The sequence below is a fragment of the Odocoileus virginianus genome, chromosome 30 (genome assembly GCF_023699985.2).
Source record: "Odocoileus virginianus isolate 20LAN1187 ecotype Illinois chromosome 30, Ovbor_1.2, whole genome shotgun sequence".
Lineage (NCBI taxonomy): Eukaryota > Metazoa > Chordata > Mammalia > Artiodactyla > Cervidae > Odocoileus > Odocoileus virginianus.
In genome coordinates, this window is record NC_069703.1 from 29,753,123 (window position 1) to 29,775,959 (window position 22,837).

General features: G+C 53.8%; 2 long non-coding RNA genes across 2 annotated transcripts; one reads left to right on the top strand and one right to left on the bottom strand.

Moving 5' to 3' along the window:
- Positions 1-6,473: 6,473 nt before the first annotated feature.
- LOC110140684 (uncharacterized) lies at positions 6,474-11,857 on the bottom strand. The gene is made up of 2 exons (XR_002314814.2): positions 11,659-11,857; positions 6,474-7,081 (listed from the first exon to the last, which is right to left on the bottom strand). It is a non-coding gene; the product is annotated as an uncharacterized lncRNA (long non-coding RNA).
- LOC110140685 (uncharacterized) lies at positions 11,778-20,699 on the top strand. The gene is made up of 3 exons (XR_002314815.2): positions 11,778-12,146; positions 12,366-12,472; positions 20,292-20,699. It is a non-coding gene; the product is annotated as an uncharacterized lncRNA (long non-coding RNA).
- The last annotated feature ends 2,138 nt before the right edge of the window (positions 20,700-22,837 follow it).

The following is a 22,837-nucleotide window of genomic DNA, read 5'->3' on the forward strand; positions in this document are numbered from 1 at the left end:
AAATCACCTTCCAAAGAAGTAGCATCTATTTACGCTCTCACCACTAATGGATGAGACGGCTGGCGAGCGTCTCCTTTGAAGGGCACACCCGAGAACATTCTAGGAATACCTGAGCGGGCTCACAGCTCTCTTTTTAAAAGCTGGCTTCTTACATTTCACCAATATCCTGGCTACCTTGGACAAGCACCTAAGGGAGATTGAGAGCCTGAACTTGGGGTGGGGTGTGTCACCCCAAACCCAGGACAGAGGAGAAGCAGTATGAACGACAATGATGTCATGACTCAGCCCTGGAATGCTGATGTGCCAAACTCTGTGCTAAGCAGAGGCCAAGCTGTTTTCCGGTTTTCCTAGAAGACGGCAGCTTGCCTTAGGGTAACCGCACCCCAAGAGGATCCTGGTAACACTGCCCGAGGTTGCAACCGTGCTGCCTGGGAGGAGACCTGGATTGGAGTCCCGGCTCTCCAGTTAACTTACTGTGGGACCTGAGTCAAGGGTCCCTTCCCCTGGGCCTCAGCCTCCCCATCTGTAAAATGAGAAGGAAGTACTCAGGGCCCTGTAACCCCTTTACAGCCCCAGAATCATGTGATTCTGTGATTCGCAACATGGGCCAGGATTTCCCGTAGACCTCCTTCAGGCTCACGTGCCCCTGTGAAGCATGGTGAAATCCATGCGCCCTGCAGCTGGGCTGCCTGGGAACAAAGTCCAGATCAGCTCCTCTGCCCTCCACTATCTCCCAGAGTTTGCTCAAATTCAGGTCCATTGGGTCGGTGATGCTATTGGCTGTGTGTCCTCCAGCAAATAACCTAATCTCTCTGACCCTTGGTTCCTTCCTCTGAAAGAAGGAATAAAATAGTTACATGTTAGGGGTTTGGGGAGAAGAGAGATGATCCATGTAAAGTGTCCGGCATGTCGTAAGCTTCGCTGTTGCCACTACACGTATCTTCTTTCCTCTGGCAGCTGGGGCAAGGAGGACGCTGGTAAAGGCTCCTTCTTGGCCTCCAGCTGCCTGGCTAAACAAGGCACCTCACGCCTTGAAAGTTATCCACAAACCAAGCCTCTGGGTGCCTGCCTGAGCATCTCCCAGAGATCGGGAGACACGTTCACAATTGCAACTAACATTGGTAGAGGGGTCGGGGGTTCACCGGAGTGGATGCTGTAGGAAGTAAAGAGGCATGCTGATGGTTCCCGCCTCCACGTCTTCCGTTTCTGGTCTGAGAAGGCGGCTGCTGGCAGAGAGGTGGAGAGGACACCGCGGGGGCATCCCTGCCCTGCTCTGGGGGGAAAGCAGGACTGGGGAGACCTGCATACCTAGGACCAAAGTCTGGGTCTGACACCACGGAGCCAGGTGTCCTTGGGCAAACAGCTGTGCTCTCTGAGCCTCGGTTTCTCCTGAGAATGGGCACAAGAGTCGCATCGCCAACTATAGTGGTAGCACTCACATGAAAGTGCTCTGCACGCAGTAGGTGCTCCGTGGCCATCAGTGTGCCTGGCTCCCCTTCTTGGAGTCCAGGAAGCCCTGTGAGCAGAGCCCCAGCTGGGACGCCAAGAGGAGGCAGGCAGTGGGGAACAGCAGACGTAGCCCCTTGGCCTAGCGCAGCTCTCTATCTGAGGGTGGCACCAAACCCCGTGCACAGTGAGCTGGAAGCTTTGGCCCTCGAGGCCATATCCTTGTATCCATCTCCGAGAGGCACCTGGGGCCTCGCTCCTCAGAGAGTGGGCCGTGGACCAGGAGCCCCAGCATCCCCTGGGATCTTGTAAGAAATGCGTATTCGCATCTGCCCTTTAGCAAGGTCCCAGGGGGTTCGTGTCCGCAGCCAAGCTTGAGAAGCGCTGGACGGATCCTCGTCCCCACGGTCTGGGCTCACCTTTGCCCTGGGAGCTGCTGTCTCCTGGATCAAGAGGTCAATGACAGACGGGATGGATGTGGTCATTTCAGACCCACAGAGGAGGGAGGAGATGCTCCGGAAGGGAGCATCACTTGGGATTCAGGTACTTCTTCTGGGACGGCAGCCTGCCCGTGAGCCCCACCCTCACCCGCCGGGTCCAGGGGGCCGGTCGGTACAGGGGGCCATGTCATCACCCGGCGAGCAGCCCTGGGAGGTCGGACCGCGGGACGGAGCCTTTGCCTCCCCGCCAGCCTCCTCCCAGTCCTCTGGCCCCGTGTCTGAGGGGCCGAGCGGCGGAGACTGACGCAGCTGGGGCCAGCCAGCCGGTAATGAGGCAGATCCACCAAGCAGCTGCCGCAGAAGGCACGTTAAAGATGCTTGATCCCACTTTAATAACCTGCCAGCCTGAGCGGCCGAACGCGGCTCAGAAGTTGTGGAACACAAGGGCCATTTCTTATTATTTTTAATAAAGAGCTTTTCATAACCGACTTCGTAGGCGCTATTAACATGCCGCGTGTTTAATAAGATGACATGGTAACAAGGGGGCTGTCTCGCTCCTCACGTACCGAAGAGGCTGGAGCACCTGTGGGCACGTCCGCGCTCACACGCCGGCGTGGCCCACAGGCCTGTACGCGGGGCTGCCTGGGCCCCTGTGAACACACGCGTGGGCACATGCCTGCTCTCAAGGTGTGCGTGTCACACACAGGCAAATACACGGACCTGAGGCGGGAGCGTGTGGGCCTGGTCGTGTGGATTGCACAGGCACGCCCACGTGGTAAGAAAAGCGCACATCCGTGCACAAATGTGGCTTTCCAGTCCAGGACACGGAAGGGAAAAACGTATTTGAGCTGTGTCTCCACCGACACACAGGACTCCTCTCCCGGAGGATGGGGGGCGGGGTGCTGGGACCCCCTCCTCCCGCATCGTGCCGAGCAGCGCCGGGTGAGTGGATCAGACCCGAGAGAGTGGTTAGGGTGGAGGCCCAGGCCAGCAGGAGACTGGAGGTAACCAGCCCCTGAATCTGCTGGCGGAGGGGTGGGGGGCATGGTTTCAAAAACACAGAGGCTGTACACCCAACGTCTCCCCAGGCCAGCCATTTTTTCAGTCCAGTGCAGGCATTAGCGCATTCCCCACCTCGGGGTGGAGTCGAGGACGCGGTGAGGGGTGCAGGGCTCCGTGACCAGCTCTGCAGTCAAGGAAAATGCTCCCCGGAGAGGACGGGTGAGTGACAGGCAGACAGCGCTGGGAACTGCGGCATCCTCAGACTGTGCGTCCATCCTCTAAGAGGAGAGGTGGGACAGACGTGGGGACGGAGGGCTCAGGGCTCCGGGTGGAAAGGGAAGAAGAAGAAGAGAAAAAAGAGGTGTTGCGTGCACCACGCCGGGTGGGGCTGAGCCCGAGGGACTGTGTGGGAGGCGGGGAGCTCCTCCGTGGGGAGTTCACACCCACCATCGAGCCTGATGCCCACTCACCCTGGGAGGAAGGGAGGAGTCGGGGCCGCGTTTTCTCCACCGAGGTCTGGGAGCTTGCGCCCCGAGTGATGCTGCGGTGCCGACCCCGTCCCGGGCCTGCGCGCTCCAGGGGAGGTGGAGCCCTCCGGGGCCCGCAGGGCGGCCCCACGCCTTCCGGCTGCTGCCCTGGCTCCTCTCGCCCCTTTGCGGGCAGAGCCCGAGAGCCGCGGGTCTGCAGCTTGCTTACAACGCCCCCGTGCCTGGCGACTGGCAACGAGACACCTGTCAGCCCTTTCATCCCCAGGCCTCTGTGCAGAACAAATGAGAGGAGCTCTTGGTAGCATCGCGCGGAGCGCGGATAAAGAAGAGGAGAAGGCGGGGGCGAGAGCCTGGCGGAGGACGATGAATAAAACCATCGACGTCTGCAGAACAGACGCAGCGTTTTCTGCCTTCTGATCCGTATGCCTCTGGAAAGTGGGGGTCCGCAGGGGTCCCTCTGCGCGGCCGTTTTAGTTCTGGCCTCTCTGCTCCATGCTGCTTTCTGGAGCCGTCAATGAGCGAGCTCCCCGAAGGAGACATCGACAGAACCAGGAAAGACAAAACGATGGATCTGCTGCCTTCTCAGGGCTGGGAGGGGGTGGCAGGCGGCTGGGGAGCGATCGACATTCTAGCCGCTGCAGCCAGTGGGGCACTGGGCAGCCCAGGTCCAGACAAAGACCCCAGGTCCCTCTTCCCACCCCGTCCTGGCCTCCTCCCCAGAGGCAGGTGGGAGGCTTTCTCGGACCTTATTCAAAGTCGGCCTCATACCTGCTGAGCCAGAAGGTCAGAGGCTCCTTTCCGCCAGAGGGAGCTGGGGCCTTGAACTTTAAAGGGGAGAGCATGAGGCTCCTGGGGGCTGTGTGGAGCTGAGGAAGATCGGGGAAGGGGTGTGGGTGGGGGTCGGGGGCGGGGGTGGGGGTCTGCTGCAGAGATGCGCCACGGAAGCCGAGCGCCATGGTTACCAGCTCCGGTCTCCGGTCTCGGCCCCCGCGGCTCACACACTGACCCACTTTCCCAGCCCATCATCACCCACGTCGGGCGGCCGCCCCTCCGTGGACTGAGACCAGTGATGACAATGGATGTCTCTGAAGTGCCGCCCCTGGACCCCTGCTGTTGCCCACTGCTCTGATCCACATTCCCAGCCCAGCTTGGCCAGCTGGGCAGGTCTCAGAGGGAAGGAAACAATGGTCAGAGATGGGTTTGTGGACTGCAAAGGGGCAGCAGGATGTGACTATTTTAATTACTACTAGGAGGGAAGTACTTTTGTTACCATCATGACCAAGACATAAGTGCCTGTATTGACTGTATCATTTCTGCCAGATTTGCATAGGTTAAGTCATTTGCATAAAAAGTTTATGTCATCTATGCAAGGACCCTAAAGGGGAAGCATGATGACCTTCCTTATATAGATGGGGAAACTGAGTCTCAGTTAAATGACTTGCTCAAGGTCACCCACAGTAAGTGGCAGGGTCTGGACTGGAGCTGCGGCTACCTGACCCCAGCTGCACATTCTTTGCCTTCCCTCGGCGTGGGGAGATGCATACCCCTCATCATACCCCCCTTTCCCTGTCTCCACATGAAAGTCCTTCCTGCTGGCCATCTGTCCCCAGTTTCACACCAGCCCAGGGGCCTCTGCGTGTTCCTAGACCTTCGGTCACTTGCTGTGACACCACTTTCCCCAGGGACTCTGAAATTCTCTCTGTAGGGCACTGGAAGATGGACAACAGTGCTGATGGCCGAGTCTCAACTGGCCCCGAGAGGGGGACCTCAGGGTCTGCATCCAGAGACCCTGCCAGAAACAGAGTGTGAATTTGTAAGCTCAGCCGAGTGTGCACTGAGACACTAGCCCAGGAGACTATCGGGAGCTGGGCGCGTGCAGAGGGCAGGGCCTTATTCCGGGTGTTGGTGGCGGACGGGAGGAATGGCCTCTCACACGGCCCCTGGAGAGCGGGCAGGGCCCCTGCAACAGCCGGGCCCCCATTTCCTGCCCTGCTATCAGCCCTCAGTTTGGGAAATGGGCCCCTCCAGCCACCTACCAACGTGGAGCCAGCCTCCATCACCCCTGGAGGTTGAGGGCGATACGGGAGACAGTATAGGAGACCCCCCAGAGCCCGTATGTGGGGGTCAGCCAAACAGGGGACCAACCCCATCCCACCACCTATCAGTGGTGTGACTTTGGTGGGTAGCTTCCTCAGACTGAGCCCCTTTGGGGCCTGATTTTTCCTATCTGTAAAATAGGGATAATAAGGTTCATCCCATAGATATTACAAAGATTAAACATGAAGAGTCAAACACAGACATTAAGTAAGTGACATCCACTGATATAGGTAGAGAGTTAGGTTCGACTGGGGTCCCCTGACACACACCTGCAATTCACCATGATATCTTTGAGAACAGGGTGAAGAAGAAGAGGTGGACATTTGGGGCCACCAAGAATGGGATGAACTAACTTGGTGGTCAGTGCAGTGGGCAGGCAGCAGACAGAGGCTGGCCGACCGTCTGGTAAGGACACTTTGGAGTGATTCTTTGTGGGCACGGAGACGAATAGGATGGCTTCTGAACTCCCATTCTATCTTCACAACTCGGTCTTACCTGGATCTTAGCTGCATGGCTGTCAGCGTCTGCTCAGCTGACTTGCGTTGGATTAAGCTGAGGACTGGGCCCACTCTGCCAGGCGCCACAGTCCAGCTAGCAGGGGCCCAGCAAAGACTCCGAATAGTGATGATGAGGACAGATCGGCAGAACAGCCCAAGGATGAGCAGTGGAGAGCTGACAGTGACAAGAAACGACTCTTCCAGGTTAGTGTGAGAGTGATGTGTTGGACACTCTGCCAAGCCACTGGCGCTGGGCTGAGGGCCGGGGGCTCCAAGATGAGCACCACTGAGTTCCTGCCCTGGCCAGTGGGAGCCAATTCAAGGTGGTAAGGCTGTCAGAAGTTGATATGGGACACTATAGGAGCCAGAGGAGGGGCCAGCCCAAAGGAGATGAGACAATCCTCCCAAATAAATAAGTTAAAAAGAGTGATAGCTGGGAGAGATAAGTAAGATATTCCAAATAGAAAGAGGTGGGGGGCGGGGGGAATATATATATATATATATATTTATATTTTATATATATATATATAAAAAATCAAAAGTGGTCAACTGGTCTACCAAGCTATTTTGTTCCCCATGATATTTCAGCACTGAGTACAATGCCTGGCAATAGTGGGTCCTCAAAAGACACTCTTCAAATAAATGATAAAGCCAATGCTTACATACTACTTATTAATTTAACTTAGACAGCCCTATGAGGCAGGCGCTTTATTGCTTCATAGATGGGAAATAGAGGCAGAGAGACACTAGGAACTTGCTCGAGGTCAAGTGACTTGAAGGAGCTAATAATCAGCAGAGCCGGGGTTCAAGCCTGAAACGTCCTACTGGAGTGAAGCCCTACTGTGCTCCCTGACAGCTGAGCAGCCCACTGTGTGCGGGACCCCGCAGAGGCTATGTGCTTGGACTGCCCTAAAAGAGTATCACAGATTGAGTGGCTTAAATGACAGAAGCATACCTCTTCACAGTTTTGGAGGCTAGAAGCCTGAGATCAGGGTGTCGGCATGTTTGGTTTCTTCTGAGGCCTCCCTTCTCGGCTTGTGGGCGGTCACCTTCCTCCTGCATCTTCACATGGTCTTCCCCCATTGTGTGTCTGGGTTCAAGTTTTCTCTTCCTATAAGGACACCAGTTGCTTTGGATTAGAGTTCACCCTAATGATCTCATTTTAACTTTATGGCCTCTTTAAAGAGCTTGTCTTCAAATGAAGTCACATTCGGAGGCACTGGGGTTGTTAGGATTTCAGCACGCGAATTTGACTGGAGGGAACAATGCGACCCATAAGAAGGTTCATGGAACAGGTGGAGGATGAAGCTAGAGTTAGAGCGGTGGGCAGGACTCAAATCTTGCTGAGTCTTTGCATGGAAAATGTGCATCCAATTTCATCTGGAGACATGGGCCAGAACCTAAGCAGGATAACTAAGCCATTACATGCTCTCAGACTCTCTGGTACCAGGATTACTTCAGTGGGACAAAAGCCATAGGACCAAAGGTTCCACTTTGCAACTGAAAAATATGCAGAAGTGCTACCAGTAAAACACCACCATCACGCAATTCCATACATTTGCTTGGTCAGGGACGCATGACGGCTCCTTTTAAACTGCAACACATTCACGCTTGAAAATATAGTAGGGTTAACCAGAACATTGTAAAATTAACCAAACCACTCCCCCCACCAAACTAAATTGATAAATGGTGCAGTTAAACAGGAAGGCACCGCTAATTACAAAGCAAGGAGAGAAGCAATTGAAAATCACAGCGTACTCAGGACCACCCTGCTGACTCGCTGATAACAGGGCGTCCCTCCGCTCGGGAACGGGGGAATCGACACCGTCTGCTTGAGCGTGTGCGCAGTGGGAGCTGTGTGATATTGTCAAGTGTGTGAGGCAGCCAGGCCCCTTCAGAGACAGATGAATCTCAGGCCTGAGCTGGTGGTCTGTTAATCACTCACTGAGTAGGTTAATAATGAATAGGCCTCAGTCTGAAGTCAAAACAAAAGCTCATGGAAACCCGAGCCTTTCGCCTGGAAGGATGAAAGGAAAAATCTGCATTATGAATTTGTTCCTGGCCCATCAACTGACCCTCAAGGTCACCCAGTGAGCTATAAACAGGACTTTGAAAATATCCTCTTGTAGAGAAATAGCTCAGATTCACCACTCGCTGACCTACACCCCAGGGCTGTATAATGTAATATGGTCCTGAAACAAAAGGAACGTATTTAAACACATCCTCAGCGAAAGATATAAGTGCTTTCTAAATCCATACTTTAAATCCCAAAGAAATTGAGTGACAACCTTCAACAGTTTGTATGCCAGCAGAAAGAGTTCTAGACAGAGAGAAAGAAGGCCCGAGGTCCATTTATCTGACCAGACCCAGCTCAGTGACAAATGAATGTTTTAACCTTCTCTTACCTATAAATGTGCTCATTTACACAAGGCATGGCTAAGGTTCTTCAAGGTCTGTGCTCCTACCGATATCTTCTGCTACTTGTCCTGATTCCTTTCCCTGTCCCCTCCCTGCATTAGCTATTTACTGCTATATAACAAGCCATCTCAAGACGTAGACGCTTCAGACAGCATGTTTTTAATACATCAGTTTCTGTGGGTCAGGAAGCCAGGTGCAGCTTAGACGGGGCCCCTGGCTGAGAAGGTCAGCTGGGGCTGTGGTGTCGCCTCAAGGCTCAGCGGGGGCTGGCTCTATGTCTAAGTTCACACCAGCGGGCACGGTCAGGGTTCAGTTCTGCACAGATATTTGGACTGAGGGTCTCAGTGCCTCACGGCCTATTGTCTGGGGGCCTCCCTCACTTCCTTGCCATGTGGGCCTCTCTAGGGCAGCTCACAACAGAGCAGTTGGCTTCATCAGAGCGAGCAGAGAGGGGCCAGAGAACGCGCTTGCAAGACAGAGGTCACAGTCTTTGGTAACCTAACCTCAGAAACAACACCTCATCATGTTCGCTCCATTCTGCTCCTAAGAAGCGGCACGGGGTCCAGCCCACAGTCAAGGGGGGGAGATTACACCAGGCTGCGGAAGCAGGAGATGGGGGCCATTGGGGACCGTTTTAACCACCCTGATTTTTTAAATGAAATTTTATTTATTCATTTGTTTTGGCTGCACGTGGGATCTTAGTCCCCGGGCCGGGGGTTGAACCCATCACTGCCCCTGCAGTGGAAGCATGGAGTCTTTACTGCTGGACTGCAAGGTAAGTCCCTCACTGGGAACAGTTTTAGAAGCAACCCACCATACTTCCCCTCGCCACCGTACTCTTGGCCCCATGGGTCACCAGAGACCACAGTTCTCCTTCCTGGACTTTTGCAAGAAAGGGCTTGAGAAGTGGAAAGCAGAGACATGGATGAATGAGATGTAGGCCAGCCAAGCAAACCGCCTGGGATGGGTGCCCTAGGAGAAGAAAGGGAGGGAACGGACACAGATGGAGCCCCGCTACTAACACGGGGACTGTGACAGCCAGTTACCCCATGGATGCTGCGTCTCCATAGCGCAGAGGACCTGGGAGAAAGGACAGGGTTTGACGCACACTTGACGGGACTCTTTCTAGTGCTCCATGAGGTCTCTTGGCTCCGAGTCCTCCAATTCCAAACAACAACTTCAGGGAGAGAAAAGACAAAAGAGAAAAAAGGAACTCCTAAAGCCTCTTTAAGAAGATTAATCGGGGCGTTCTCTCCATCCCATCGGAGTGGCACTTTCTTGTGGCAAGTTGGGGATAAGTTGGATGCTTTCTGGCACGTGGAAGAGAAAAGTGGTACCCGTTTCATTGGTCTTGCCTCTTTTCTTGCCTTGGACCAGCAGCATGAAGAAGCTGGCAACTCAGAGGGCAGAAGGCAAGATGCGGTGCGGTGCCTGAGACCCACTTGACCCATGTAAACATTTAGCTACGGGTTAAGCTTCGGCTCAGAGTTTGGCCTCAGGGATGTGGTTTCAACACCCTATAGCTCCCAGGGGTCAGGCCAGGGGGCTGGGGCCAGGTTGAGGCATTTGGGGCACAGTTTTAAAGAGGGCCTCACTCTCAAGAGTGCAGGACCACGCTAGACCTGGCCCTGGGGTAGACTAATTGGTGGTGTGATTATTTATTCAATGTCAGCCTCTCCATCTACACGGATGTTCCATGTCTGATTTTGTTCATCGCTGTGTTTGCGGTGCTCCCTGTGGGATCTGGCACTTATTTGTGGGATGAATGAATGAATAAGTCAAAGATTCAATCAATAACTCTCCACGGAGGGAGATTCTGTGTCTCTGACAAGGCCCAGCTCACAGACTCTCTCCCCTACAACCTCGCGTGTTGCCGGGGCAGCACTGTGGGCCCCTTCTTGTCTTCTCAACACACCCCAGACTCCCCATGCCAACCACCAGTGTGCCCATCAACGAGATCTAGGATGGTGCTTAAAAGCTTGGGTTCCAGGTCGCACAACTGGGGTTCACATCCTCCCTGCGTCTCTAGCTCTGTGACCTTAGCCGACTTGCTTAACTTCTCCAGGTCTCAGTTTCCTCATCTGCCAACTGGACACCGTCACAGCTGTGTCATAAGGATTAAAGACACGAATACATGTTGACCACTTAGGATGCTGCCAAACGCACAGTAAGTGCTTCATAAAAGCTGCCTATTCCCTGCGTCAGCTCACGCATCATCCTGCACTGTAATTATCTGCTTGATTGGATTGTGAACTCTTCAAAAGCAAGGACTGCAGCTTATATTAGTGTCTGTTCTCCTGGTACCCCACGGGCTGTATCTCCTGATTCACTCTGTGGGCGGCTTAGCCTAAAGCAGACAGAACGGAGCCTTGAACTCTGAGGCTAGCTCTGGGACCTCTTGTCTCTCCACCTCCATTCCCCAATACCCCCACGTGGTACAGATCCCTCGGCCCTTGGAGATGCTTGGAAAGTTCTAGGCCCCCAGTTCCTACCTCCCCACCCCCTCATTAGTCTTGATTAGGGAGTCCTTGCAGCGGAGTTAATTTCCTTGTAGACGCCTGTCAGTCATGTAGCAAGGGCTCTCTCCCAAGCTAATGAGGAATCGTAGTCTTGCCATGTTATTACTTACCTAATTAGCACACGGGCTTCTTTGGGGGTGGGGGATGGGGGTAGGTCAGGGAAGATACCAGGAGAAAGGGAGAAAGTTGAGACTTCCAGGGAGATGGGGTGTGGGTGGTGCGTCTCGCAGGAGCGGAGGGAAAAGTCCAGCTCCTGGCTTCTCCTCCTGCTGAACTGGCCCCTGGGGCTCAGGCTGGGCCAGCGGGGGCTGCCTGAACTTGAGCCCAAGGCCCCATGGGGTGGGGGTCAGGCCATACCACTTCCTCCCCCGCCCCTGCCCAGGTAGTGAGAGGCCTGGCTTGCAGTTGGAAAGTCCTGGTGAGGAAGGCAGAGGCCGGCCAGGCCGTTCTCAGGGGTCCGGGGCTGCAGGAGGCTATTTGGCTACAAGCAGGGAGGACTGTCAGGGCCAGGCTGGGTGACCAGGAAGCCGGGGCAGAGCATCTGCCTTCTCTAGGCAGTCTGTTCTTCCGCTCAAGATTCACATTCGAAAGAAGGAGATGGATTCCCTGCCTGCCCCTCGGGGAATGGAAAGTGGGTGATTGTGATGGTCCCATAGACTGACACGTTACAAGAGCATCAACTTGTCCAAAAGGATGGAGCCTCGCTTGGAAGGGGAAAAGGCAAACATGGTATCATGCCCCCTCTGCCTACCTCATGAGCGATTTTCTTTCGTTTGCCCACCAGAGAAAGATGTGTTAGGAGCCCACTAGATGCTGCACTTTGGAGACATCAGAGAGACCCCCCTCCCACCATGCGCCTCCCAGGCATGGCATAGTCTGGAGGGCACACGGGTCACAAGGCTCCACCAGGGATGCAAGTGGCCTGCAGTTGGGGGTTGTGACATCCAAGGCAGTTTCAAAACCCGGCGGGCTCAGGACCAGGGAGGAAGCACAGCCCAGCGGGTCAGGTGGGTTTTGACTACTGGCCATGTGACATGGAAGTTCACATCTCTGGGTCTTAACTACTTCACCTTTAAAGTGACTGTTTCCTAAGTAGACTGACGTGTATCATGTTTAGCAAAGGCCTGGTACACCGTGGGTTCAGGATCCAGAATTAGGCCCAAGACATTTGAGACTCTATCAGGGAATGGCACAAAAGGTCAGGCTTAAAGGAGGAAACCACGCCAAAGTCAGGACAAGGTAAGGTGGTTCTGGATGGTCCTTCGGGGTGATTTAAAAGTGGATGCAGAGCAAGCTGGCAGAGCCAGCTCCCCGACTGGACAGCAAGGCCCCTGGTGTTGGGCGGGTCCTTCCCCATCAGACTAGGCACTGCCCAGGGAGGGTGGCACCTCTCCCATCAGAGTGGTGTTTAACATCAGACTCTGGAGCCAACTGCCTCTGTTTGATTTTTTTCCCCAGCCACTTCTTACCTGCATGGCCTTGGGTGAGCCTGTGAACCTCTCTGAGCCTCAGTTTTCATATCTGTAACATGGGGTAATGGCACCAACCCTGTAAGACGTGTGCAGGTAAATCCTTCATTGTGTCTAAAGTGTTCGCCAGTGCATTCGTCATCCTTTGCCACGTAGCCAATTACCCCAAAACTTAAGAGCTTCAAACAGCAGCGTTTACTGTTGAATCAGGAGTCTGGACTCCAGGCATGGCTTAGATGCGCCTCTGGCCCAGGGTGTCCCCCAGCTTAATTGGCCGAGGCTGCAGTCACATCTGACTCAGCTGGAGAGGCACCTGGGGGGCTGGCAGCTTCAGCGCCTCGTGGGTTGTTGGATCAAGACCTCAACCCCTCATCCTGCTGTTGGCCTCCCGTGGTTCCTTCCCACGGCAGCTTCGCCAAAGGGCAGCGGGCAACACGGCAGGTGGCATCGTCAGAGAGGGCGAGGGAGGGGCCGGAGGAAGCACCACCCAGACCAAAGCCACAGTTCTGGGACCCAGTCTCAGGGGTGGGTTTCCCAGGTGGCTCGGTGATAAAAGAATCCGCGAGCGAGGAGGAGATGCAGTAGACAGGAGTTTGATCCCTGGGTCGGGAAGATCCCCTGCAGGAGGAAATGGCAACCCACTCCAGTATTCTAGTCTGGAAAATTCCACGGACAGGGAAGCCAGGTGGCCCACAGTCTGTGAGGTCACAAAAGACTTGGAAATGGCTGAGCACACATGCTGTCTCGGAAGTGGCACCCCGTCACATCTGCCTGTTCTGTCCCCAAGAAGCAAATTACTTGGTCCACTTCACGTTAAGGGCAGATTACAAGGTGCGGACCCCGGGAGCTGGCCCTCCACCGCTGGGACCTGCACGCCTGATGGGGCGTGGGGAAGGGCTGGGAGAGGGGACACACCCTTTTCCTTCACCGCACCTCTCAAGCACCTAGAGAAACGCCTGGCACTTTTGTCCAGAACATCAGTAGGGCTCCCCTCGGGGCAGGAGCTGGGCAGGGAGGAAGTCCTCTCTCTCCACTGTCGTCCTCTGAGCACCCAGACAGGGTTTTGCTGAGCCCAGAATAATCCCCCCAGGAGAGCCTTCCCCCACCCACCCCCTTGAGAAGCCTGCGGTTACACAGCAGTGGTTTGCTCTGACCTCCCAGTCAGAGAGAAGGCAAATGCTACCCAGGAGGAGATGTGTGAAATTGGATTTGCTGCCAGGGTCAAACTTTGCAGGGCTTTATCCCCGCCTGTCACCTGCCTTTGAAACAGAGAGCTTTCCTCCCAGTGAGACCTCTCACTCGTGGTGGCTCTCCCAGAATCAGAGCCCATCAGCTTCAATCAGCTCCCATCCCCCGACCGCCAGCCATTTCTAGCCCCCCGCCCCCCGCCCTGGCACCTCTCCCTTTGGCCCGGATGGTGGCTCCTGACCAGTGTCATCATCCCCCAGACTCCCCTCCTTCCCATTTTTCACGAAGCCGCCAGCAAGGTCTTTCAACATGCAAATCAGGTGACGTCATCCTCCCTCTGAGCATCCTCCAGTGGCCTCTGTTGCTCTGGAATAAAATCTCAGCTCCTACCCATTCCCCTAACCCTGTCTCCTGTCCTCTTGCAGTTCATCTCCTCACACTCACCCCGGGCACCCCCAGCCAGTTCCTGAAACACCTGAAATTCTTCCTCCCTCAAAGCTTCTCTCCCGTTTCTTCCTCTGCTCTTGGCAGTGCCAGCTTCTTCTGATCCTTCTTATCCCACCAGATTGCCACCTCTTCAAGGAAGCCTTCCCCGATTGCACCACGCTCCCATTGTGACTGTTCACATCCTCTTGTTTTGTTACGTCCTGGTACAGATCACAACCTGTCATCACTTTGGTTTAGTTGCTAAGCTGTTTACTGTCTGTTTCCCCCCATGATGGTCGGCTCCATGAGGGCCAGGAGGACGCTTGATTGGCCATAGTTTTGTCCCCGGAGATCAGCATGCCAGGGGACACCAGTTCCTCTTCTGGAGGATTACAGCTGGGTCCCGGCTCCCTTTCTGTCTGCAAGCTCAGCTCCCCCAGCCCCCTGCCCACAGCCTCCAGATGGCTTCATGTAAAGCACAGCTCTGAGCTCTCCCGTCTCTAGCCCTGACTGCCCAACGGTATCTGGGACACTTGGCTTCAGGCTCAAGGTTGGGCCCAATCATTTCCCTTACACGCTGCTCTGTTCAACTGGAATAAATATTTGCTGATTTCCTGAACATTCCCTGCCTTTTTCTATCTCTGGGCTTAACCTGGTATTTCTCCCTCCACCTGGAAAGCATCTTTTAGAAAAAGATGTGCATGCTCATGATAGCCCAAGCCACCTCCCCCAGGAAGCCCTCCCTGGCTGCCATTTTTTGTGGAGATGGAGAAACTTGGCATCTGGAGCCAGGCCTGGATCCATGCCCTCTCTTCTGCCTTTCGCAGTGTGTGGCCTTGGGCCAGTCACCCGAGTGTCTGGACCCATGCAGTGGGAATAGCCAGCAGTCCTGACTGTCAGGGTTGCTGAATGAAACACATTCTAAGAAAGCACCTGGCCCGGGGCTGCTGCGGAACAGGTGTCAGAGGCCATCGCCCCACTTGCTGGCGACTCCTGGTTCTCCCTGACACTTAATTCTTCCCACGATGCCCTCGGTGGTGGACTTGCCTCCCTCTGACCGCCCTGGGCAGGACCACACCTGCTCCCCCTCCGTCCCCAAACTCTGCCTGACAAGGAGCTTGCTTTGCACCATGCAAGGTCCGTGGAGAGTCTGTTGAATGTTCCTGACCTTTCTTCTCCTCCAGATATTCCTCTTTTACAGAGAAAGCCACCTGATGCCATTGTATTTTCATTCGTTCATTCGCCCACTGAGCTTCCATCACCGAAACATAAGAGCCACGTTTCACGGCTCCGTGGAACTCGCTTTCTAGAATTTTGGAACTGCCTTTGTTTATTCAGCCAACACACACCTACCAGGACTACAGTGTGTGGATCCCAGTCCCCTTCCTAAAGTCTCCAGCCTCCTAGCAGTTGTCAGCAGTTGCCAAGGGCTTGTGGGACCCCTTTCCGGTGTCTGCAAGCATTCTGGGCATGGTTCTTTCCAGCTCACTCTGCACCTGCAAGGAGGCCCGGGAGACACAGGACCCTTGTGGGCAGAGGACTGCGAACCTGCCACAGTCCGCTGCAAGCATGAGGGTGTTGCGTTCCCTGCCTCCCAGGCTCCCGGGCGCCTTCCGGCCTCTCTGACCATGCTCACCACCTTTAGAGGCAGTCAGGAGTGCCTGGCAGACAATATCCAGCAAAGCCTCACTCCTTAAAGAGAATTGACCATGCAATCCATTGATTCTACTTCTGGGTATGTATTCAAAAGAATGGAAAGCATCTGCACAGTGGAATACTGACAGTTGCCAAAAGACGGAAGTGGTGTAAGTGCCCACTGACAGATGACTGATAAACAAAATGTGGTCTGTCCATGCAATGGAATATTATCCAGCTTTGAAAAGGAAGGAACTTGTACTGTATTCTACAGCATGGGTGAATCTTAGAGACATTATGCTAGGTGAAACAAGCAGTCACTAATAGACAAATACTGTATGTCTATTATGTACGAAGGACTTAGTCCAAGGCAAAGATGCAGAAAGTAGAGTGGTGGTTGCCATGGGCTGCGGGGAAGGGAGAATGAGGATCACTGGCAATGGGGACGGAGTCTCAGTTTTGCAAGATGAGAAAGCTCTGCAGATAGGTTGCACAACAATATGAATATACTCACTACTGGACCAAAGAGTTAAAAATAGTTAAGATGGTACATTTTATGTTATGTGTACCTTACCATAATTTAAAAATATTTAAAGAGAGAGACTGAGGGGAGCAGAGAAACCTTCCCGGGAAACAACACTTGAGCGAGTAGGGACGGCCCTGTGAGAGCTGACCTTGGTCTCTGAGTGCCACCTCCTCCTGAGAGTCCTCCAGCTTTCACTTCTATTACCACCAAGTTGGCCAACTGTCTCCTCTTTCTTAGTAGCCCATGTATAGATGCACCTCCTTTCCACAGCTGACTGAGGCTGGTGCTTCCAGCTTTCTTGTAAACAGAAATAAATTAGAAAGAAAACAGAGAAAAAATCAAACTGGAAAGAACAGGTTTCTGATCCAACAACTGCCAACCTGCTCCTCCAGATTCTGAGCCCTGGGATTCCACACAGGCTCCCTCTGATGGCATCCCTTAAATGTCCACTTATAAATCAAGATGACTTTTCCTATCAGTTACATTATGCTGGGCCCGCACCAAGCCCCTTTCCTTCTCACGGCCACGGCTCCCACGTCCGGGGACCTCCGCAGCCTCAGAGGTCTGCCCCTACAGTCCCTGTCGTGCGCGGGTGAGGGTGTTAGTCGCTCAGTCGTGTCCGCCTCTTTGCGACCCCGTGGACTGTAGCCAGCTAGGCTCCTCGGTCTGTGAGTTCTCCAGGCAAGAATACCGGAGTGGTTTGCCACTCCCTTCTCCCAAGGATCTTCCCTACCCAGGAATCAAACCTGGGTCTCCCACATCGCAGGCTGATTCTTTACCGTCTGAACCACCAGGGAAGCCCAAACGTCGGAGGTGTTGGGTGATTTCCTTGTCCCATGCCAGCCTGGTCTCTGGGCCCTTAAACTTGGCACTTGCCCTCCTGGGTTGAACCTCCTCTGACCTTCAAGATACAGTCACAGGGCATCTCCTCATCAGCTGCTGCCTCCCTGCCTGGGGCCGTGGGGCCTTTGGGGAGATGAAAGCAGCAGAACCGAGATCCCGAGCCCTTGACTCTCTAGCGGCTCTGGGACAGCTTGGCCCCTGGGGGGAGAGCAGTCTGCATCCCTTCCTGATCCTCCCACAGGCTGGGATGTGAGTTCAAGAGACGAGAGGCCACAGCTCAGCATCCTTTGCCCCCTCTGGCCCCGAGCGTGACCCTCAGAGAGCTCTCAGAGCTCCAAAATCCGTTCTCCACCTGGGCACGCCCCCCCCCCCCCGAGCCTCTGATTTCTCTCTCCAACTCGGGGGACCCGGCAGATGGGAGTCATTCTCTGCTTCCGTCTGTGCCTGATGAAGGGAGGCTGAACCCAGCTTTCAGAGGTGGAGACAGCCTCACCAGCCCCCTTGAGGGCCCCAGGCTCACTCCCACCAGCGTCACCACGTGGCTGCTTAGAGGCCCACACGTGGGCTGGTGGCTCATCCCCCAGCCCCAATGTCCCGGCCATCCCCAGTGGCCGGCGGTCAACCCACAGGCTGTGGTTCCTTTGTGGCCGCGAGAAGAAAGGTGAGTCTCACCCCTCACTCAAAGCCGGGCTCCTCTGCTCCCCAGAGTGTGGCCCCACACACGTTCCTCAGCCATGGTGAGCGTTAGCTTCCTCATCTATAAGCAGGAATGACACACCCGCCTCCAAAGGTCATGGCCGAAGGTCACGGCCAATGGTCACGGCCAAATGCCGTAATCCACATGAAGCGTCCAGCCCTGCAGCAGGTCAACAAACGCTGCTTCCCGCCTCCGGCCCGTGGTGACTGAGGCAGCCTGCAGTGCCTAGAGCATCCAATGCCTGTACTACACCAGATACGGTCTTGTACCTTCACTAACCTGCTCCAAATGAATGACTGGGGAGGAATAATGATAAGCTTCTTGCAGTTGTATATTACAGCTCTCCAAGCCCATTGCGAATTCTTCATGGTTTTTGTTCTTTCAAAAAGACCAGGGAGGCTGACAGGGCAGGCATGATTAACCCCACATTTATAGACATCGACGCTGAGACCCAGGAGAAGCAAGAAGGGTCTTTGGTCAAGGTCATATCAGCTGTAAGTAGCGGAGTTAAGGAGAGATCTTAGATCTGTTCGTGTTTTAAAAAATTTTGTTCTGAAAAGTTTGCCAAAGCACCCCCTGGTTCTCAGGAGCCCACGAGGACTCTGTTCTAAGGAGAACGGGCCCAGCGGTGCCGGCGAGAGCTGCACCTTCGGATCTCGTGGAGCCTGTGCCCCGGTTGAGCTAATCGCCATGCTCCCTCACACTCACACCAAGCCTGCCTTCCAGAGAGACCCTAAAGTGCTTCTGAGCTCCTCGTACATATTTATATGCCTGCGTGCGCGATAAAAATAAAACCACTTCACCCAGCGCTGAAATGCAGCCACTCGCGGTGTGAAATATGGGGCTTATCGAACAGCGGCAAGCAAAGCTCTCTGGAAGAGGCTCCTGTCCCTCCTGACATTGCAAGGGGGCAGCTGGAAGGAGGTGGGATTTAATTATCTTGATCAGTAAGCGTTAGACTTGGAAGCAAGAAGACGAGTGGTCTCCAGGCGCCCAGGGCAGTTTTGATCCTCTCTGGGATGGAGAGCTGGTCCTGCCCGAGGAGACAGTACTCTCTGAAGGGCAGTGTGGGCCCCTTCGCACACACCCCTGAACCTCACTCCCTGAGAGCCGGCCTGCAGATCTCATGGACTTACTCATCTCCTCCTGGGCCCAGTGTTCCACCATGCACCACTTCTGCCCCTAAGGGAAGGTGTCAGGAGGCTTCGGTGATCTCACATGTCTTGGAACAAGAGCCAGCACCTCTGTCTGGGATCCTTTCAAGGCAGTGCTAAGTGAAGGCCATCATTCCGGACAGGCTGAGCATCTTTTCTGGACGTTGCAACCTTTCGGTGATACCCTGACTCTGTTCTGGCTGCTGATGCTGAGCCTTGCTCTAGACGTCTGGCTCTCTGCATCACTTTCTCCCTCCTTCCTTCCTTTCCTTCGCCTGCCTGTGCTTTGCCCATCTCACCACCATACTCCTAACTCCCTGGGGCAAACACAGAGAACGCATCTAAGGCAGACTCCCAGAACTGACGATAGCTAAAGCTGAGCCCTGGGGCGTGAGTAAGAGCCGGCCAGCCTAAAGGATGTGCGTGGGCACGTGGGGGCAGGGTGAGGCAGAGGGGCGTGAGCAAGATGGGGAGGATGGAGGGGGGTTTCAGGCAGAGGGGACAGCACGTAGAAATGCCTAGAATCAAGAGAGCTCTTCAGGGCACAGCGGCCCAGAGGTGGCTCCAGTGCAGCGATAAGACCCTTGTCAGCTGTTCCCAGGGCGGTGGCTCTGGTCTTCTGGCCACAGAGTCAGTGGAGGGCTTTAAGGAGGCCGTCCTGACTGGGCTGTGGTCCATGGTGTGCCCGGGGGACCTGCAGTGTCGGTGAGTGGGGGCCGTGCTTTATGTGCAGGACCAGGTCCGCGGAGCTGTCCAGTGGGCTGTTCTGAGACGCTCCTTCCTCTGGTGAGAGGCTGAAGGGGTGAGGATGGGGGCCCAGCAGGAGCCAGGGGGCCCGGGGAGCCATCTGGGAAGGAAGCTAAGTGAGCAGGAGGGCAGGGCAGGACCCTGACAGCGAAGAGGCCAGGCGGGCAGACACAGGCGGGCAGCCCTGACGTTGGCATTCAGGCCTCCTGGTGGCGAGCCAAAGCCTGCTGACCGCGAGCCCCTCAAGGGCACAGACTCTCTCCTCCTGCCTCTGTTTCCCTGGCACCCAGATCAGCGCCTGATCCAGAGGCGAATCCAAGGCACATGTGTGGCCTCGATGCCCTTAGAGCAGGTGGGCACCTATTGGAAGCCTTTATTTAAGGATGGGGCATCTGCTTCGCCCATGGCACAGGAAGGGAGAGAGAAAGACAAGGAAGGAGGAAGTAGACTCAAGCCCAGGTGAGACATCATCTGTCAGGGGCCGTGGGGAGCTAGCCTGGCCTTTTGCCTCTTAGAAATGGGAACTCCGAAGCCCAGAGAAATGGAATTATCTCCCTGTAGTATAAGCTGAATTGAGATTTTCCTCAAATGTTTCAAGGACCTAGAAACTCAAGAGAGAAAGCAGACTGCCAGTGAGAGGAGGGGATTGTCAGGTCTCACCAGACGACTTCTGTAATTAACTAGAGCATTCCATTGCAGACACCGTTTTACTCCCGGTGGAACAACTGACCTGGTTAGCTGGATCTTCCTTCTTTGTTTCTGGCCCCTCCAGTAACTGTGACTCCAGTCTTGAGCACAGTGGTCCTGGAGGTGCCCAGGGGCAATGTGAAATGTGCCCAGAGCTTCCAGAGCTTTCCATTATCACCTGGGGAGACAAGACACAGGTGAACTGACTGAAGAGACCATCGCTTCACTGTGTCGTGAAGACTACAAACACCTCAAATAATGAGCATGCAGGGAGCTGACAATCTTGCTTTGGGTCTCGATTTTCTCATCTATAGTATTATGGACCCATCACACAATTGTGACTAACTAAGGACTTTATGTATATATGTTTGTGACATCATGCCTCATTGTGAATATGCTAAAGCTTAATGGACTCTTGAAGTAGGAAGCTGGTTTGTTTTAGGTAATACAGACCCTCACACCTAAAAGGTTGTAAAAATAGAACAAATCGCATATTGGATGTCGCCACCTGTTGTCTCTGGGTGGTACTGCAGTTTGGCGAGGAAAGGAGGAAATTGTGCTCTTAAGATCCCAGGCAGGACTTGACAACTATGGAGACAAGAGCCCAAAGCCAGGAACACACTGACTAATATTGGAGAGCGCCATGAAAGACGAGTGGATTACAGGTCCTGCTCACGTTGGCCTTTGCCTTTGGTTTGTGGTCAGGGCAGCGGTCTGCTGAGTCCCTTGAGATCTTGACCCTGGAGTCTTCATCCACCCCTCTGCACTGCAAAGTGAAGGAAGCTAAGGATGAAAAGGAGATAGAGAGAGGGTAATTATAGTATCCTGTTGCTTCTTACAGAGGATAATTGCTACGGTTAATATTTACTGAGTGCTTACATCATCTGAAACACTGTCTTATTAATCAGTGGGAGAGGTAACTTCTTCCTACCCCATTTTGCAGATGAGGAAACATAAGGACAGGGAGGTTAAGTAAGTTGCTTGGGTTCTCACGGTAAGTCCTCTCTTCCTTCCTTCTAGCTCACTTCCTCCCTCCCCCCGCCCCTCCTTCCCTCTCTCCAGCAGTTATTTCCCGATGCTGCAGACAGGACTTGGGTCCAGGCAGGCCAGCTCCAGAGCTCATGCTTTCCCTCCTGCTGCTGTTACCCTCTGTCGCCACCTTCTAACTATGACTAATACCTGTGAGCCCAAGCCTCTTATTTTTAGCAAATCCGATGATATAGGAACAAGTGCAAATCTTAATGATGCTTTCTAATCTTGACTCATCCATCCACTCCTCCATCCATGTGCTCATCCACCCATCAATCCTTTCCCTAATCCATCTGTCCATATACCCACCCACCATCACCCACCCACCCTTCTTTCCATCTTTCCATCTGTTCTTCCACCCCCAGCATCCACCCGCAACCTACCGACCCACTCGTTCATCTATCCAGCCTATATGCTCACATCCACACATCTATCCATCAACCATCCATCCAATCTTTCTCCCACCCATCCATCTTTCCGTTCATCCATTCTTCCATCCATCCAACATTTTCTTGAGCAGCTACTACCCCCCTGGCACAAGTAATACATGGTTCTTCTCTTCATGTTGCTTCTTGCCGTCTCAGAAATATATAAAAGCAATGTGACCTCAGGCAAGAGGGGCTCACCCGTCTCTGTCTCAGTTTGTCTATTCTATGGAATTAAAAACAGAGCCTTCCTCTCAGAGTATTGAAGAGGATTCAGTGAGTTAGTACAAGCAAGATATTTCGAAAAGTGCCTAGTATGTAGTAAGCACTCAAACTGTCATCAGCTGTCAGTGGCTATTGCTCTTATCACAGTTGCTGTCATCACCATCATCCCTATTGCAACTACCATGATAATTCAGGAAGAGATCAGAAGACGTGTCCATTCAGAGCAGCATCTTCCATCCATCCCATAATCTACAAAACTCTTGATGTGCGATATGACTAGGTATTTATGCAAAGAGGGCTCTGAAGCCAAAGAAGTTTGAATTTCAAGTAAATAAAACCAAAAAACTCTGTAGGATTTCTCACAGCCTTTAAAGGCTCCTGTGAATTGTAAATCTCTAAGATGCAGAGAATGAACTAATATGCAGCATTTCTCAAATATACTGAACCTCTGAATCCTCTTTCGAGGCATCTTTATTCCAAACTTACAAAGCAAGTGGTTAGCGGGGCCCAGTTTAGGGAACACTGGTCTCCAGGGTCAGTCAGCTTGTCTCCCCCTCCCCACTCCCACACTGGTCCCCAGGACTTAACTTCCTGTCCCGACTCCTTCATTTATTGTCCAGATTCTTTCTCCGGACCTGTGATGCTGAGGTTCATTCAGCACCCACAGCCTTAGAATCCCCACGGAAAGCCCTCCAGGCTCCCCCTGGGGAAAGACTTGCTGGAGTTCAGATGGGGCAGAGGTCCGTTAAGGATGTAGCATTGGACTTAAATTCCAAGCAGCCAACTCTGTATTGATTTGGGTCACTGATGTTAAGGCATCACTTTCAGCTGCTTTTAATTTAAACAAACAATGAAAAAACTCGGTCTTGTCTGGGATGC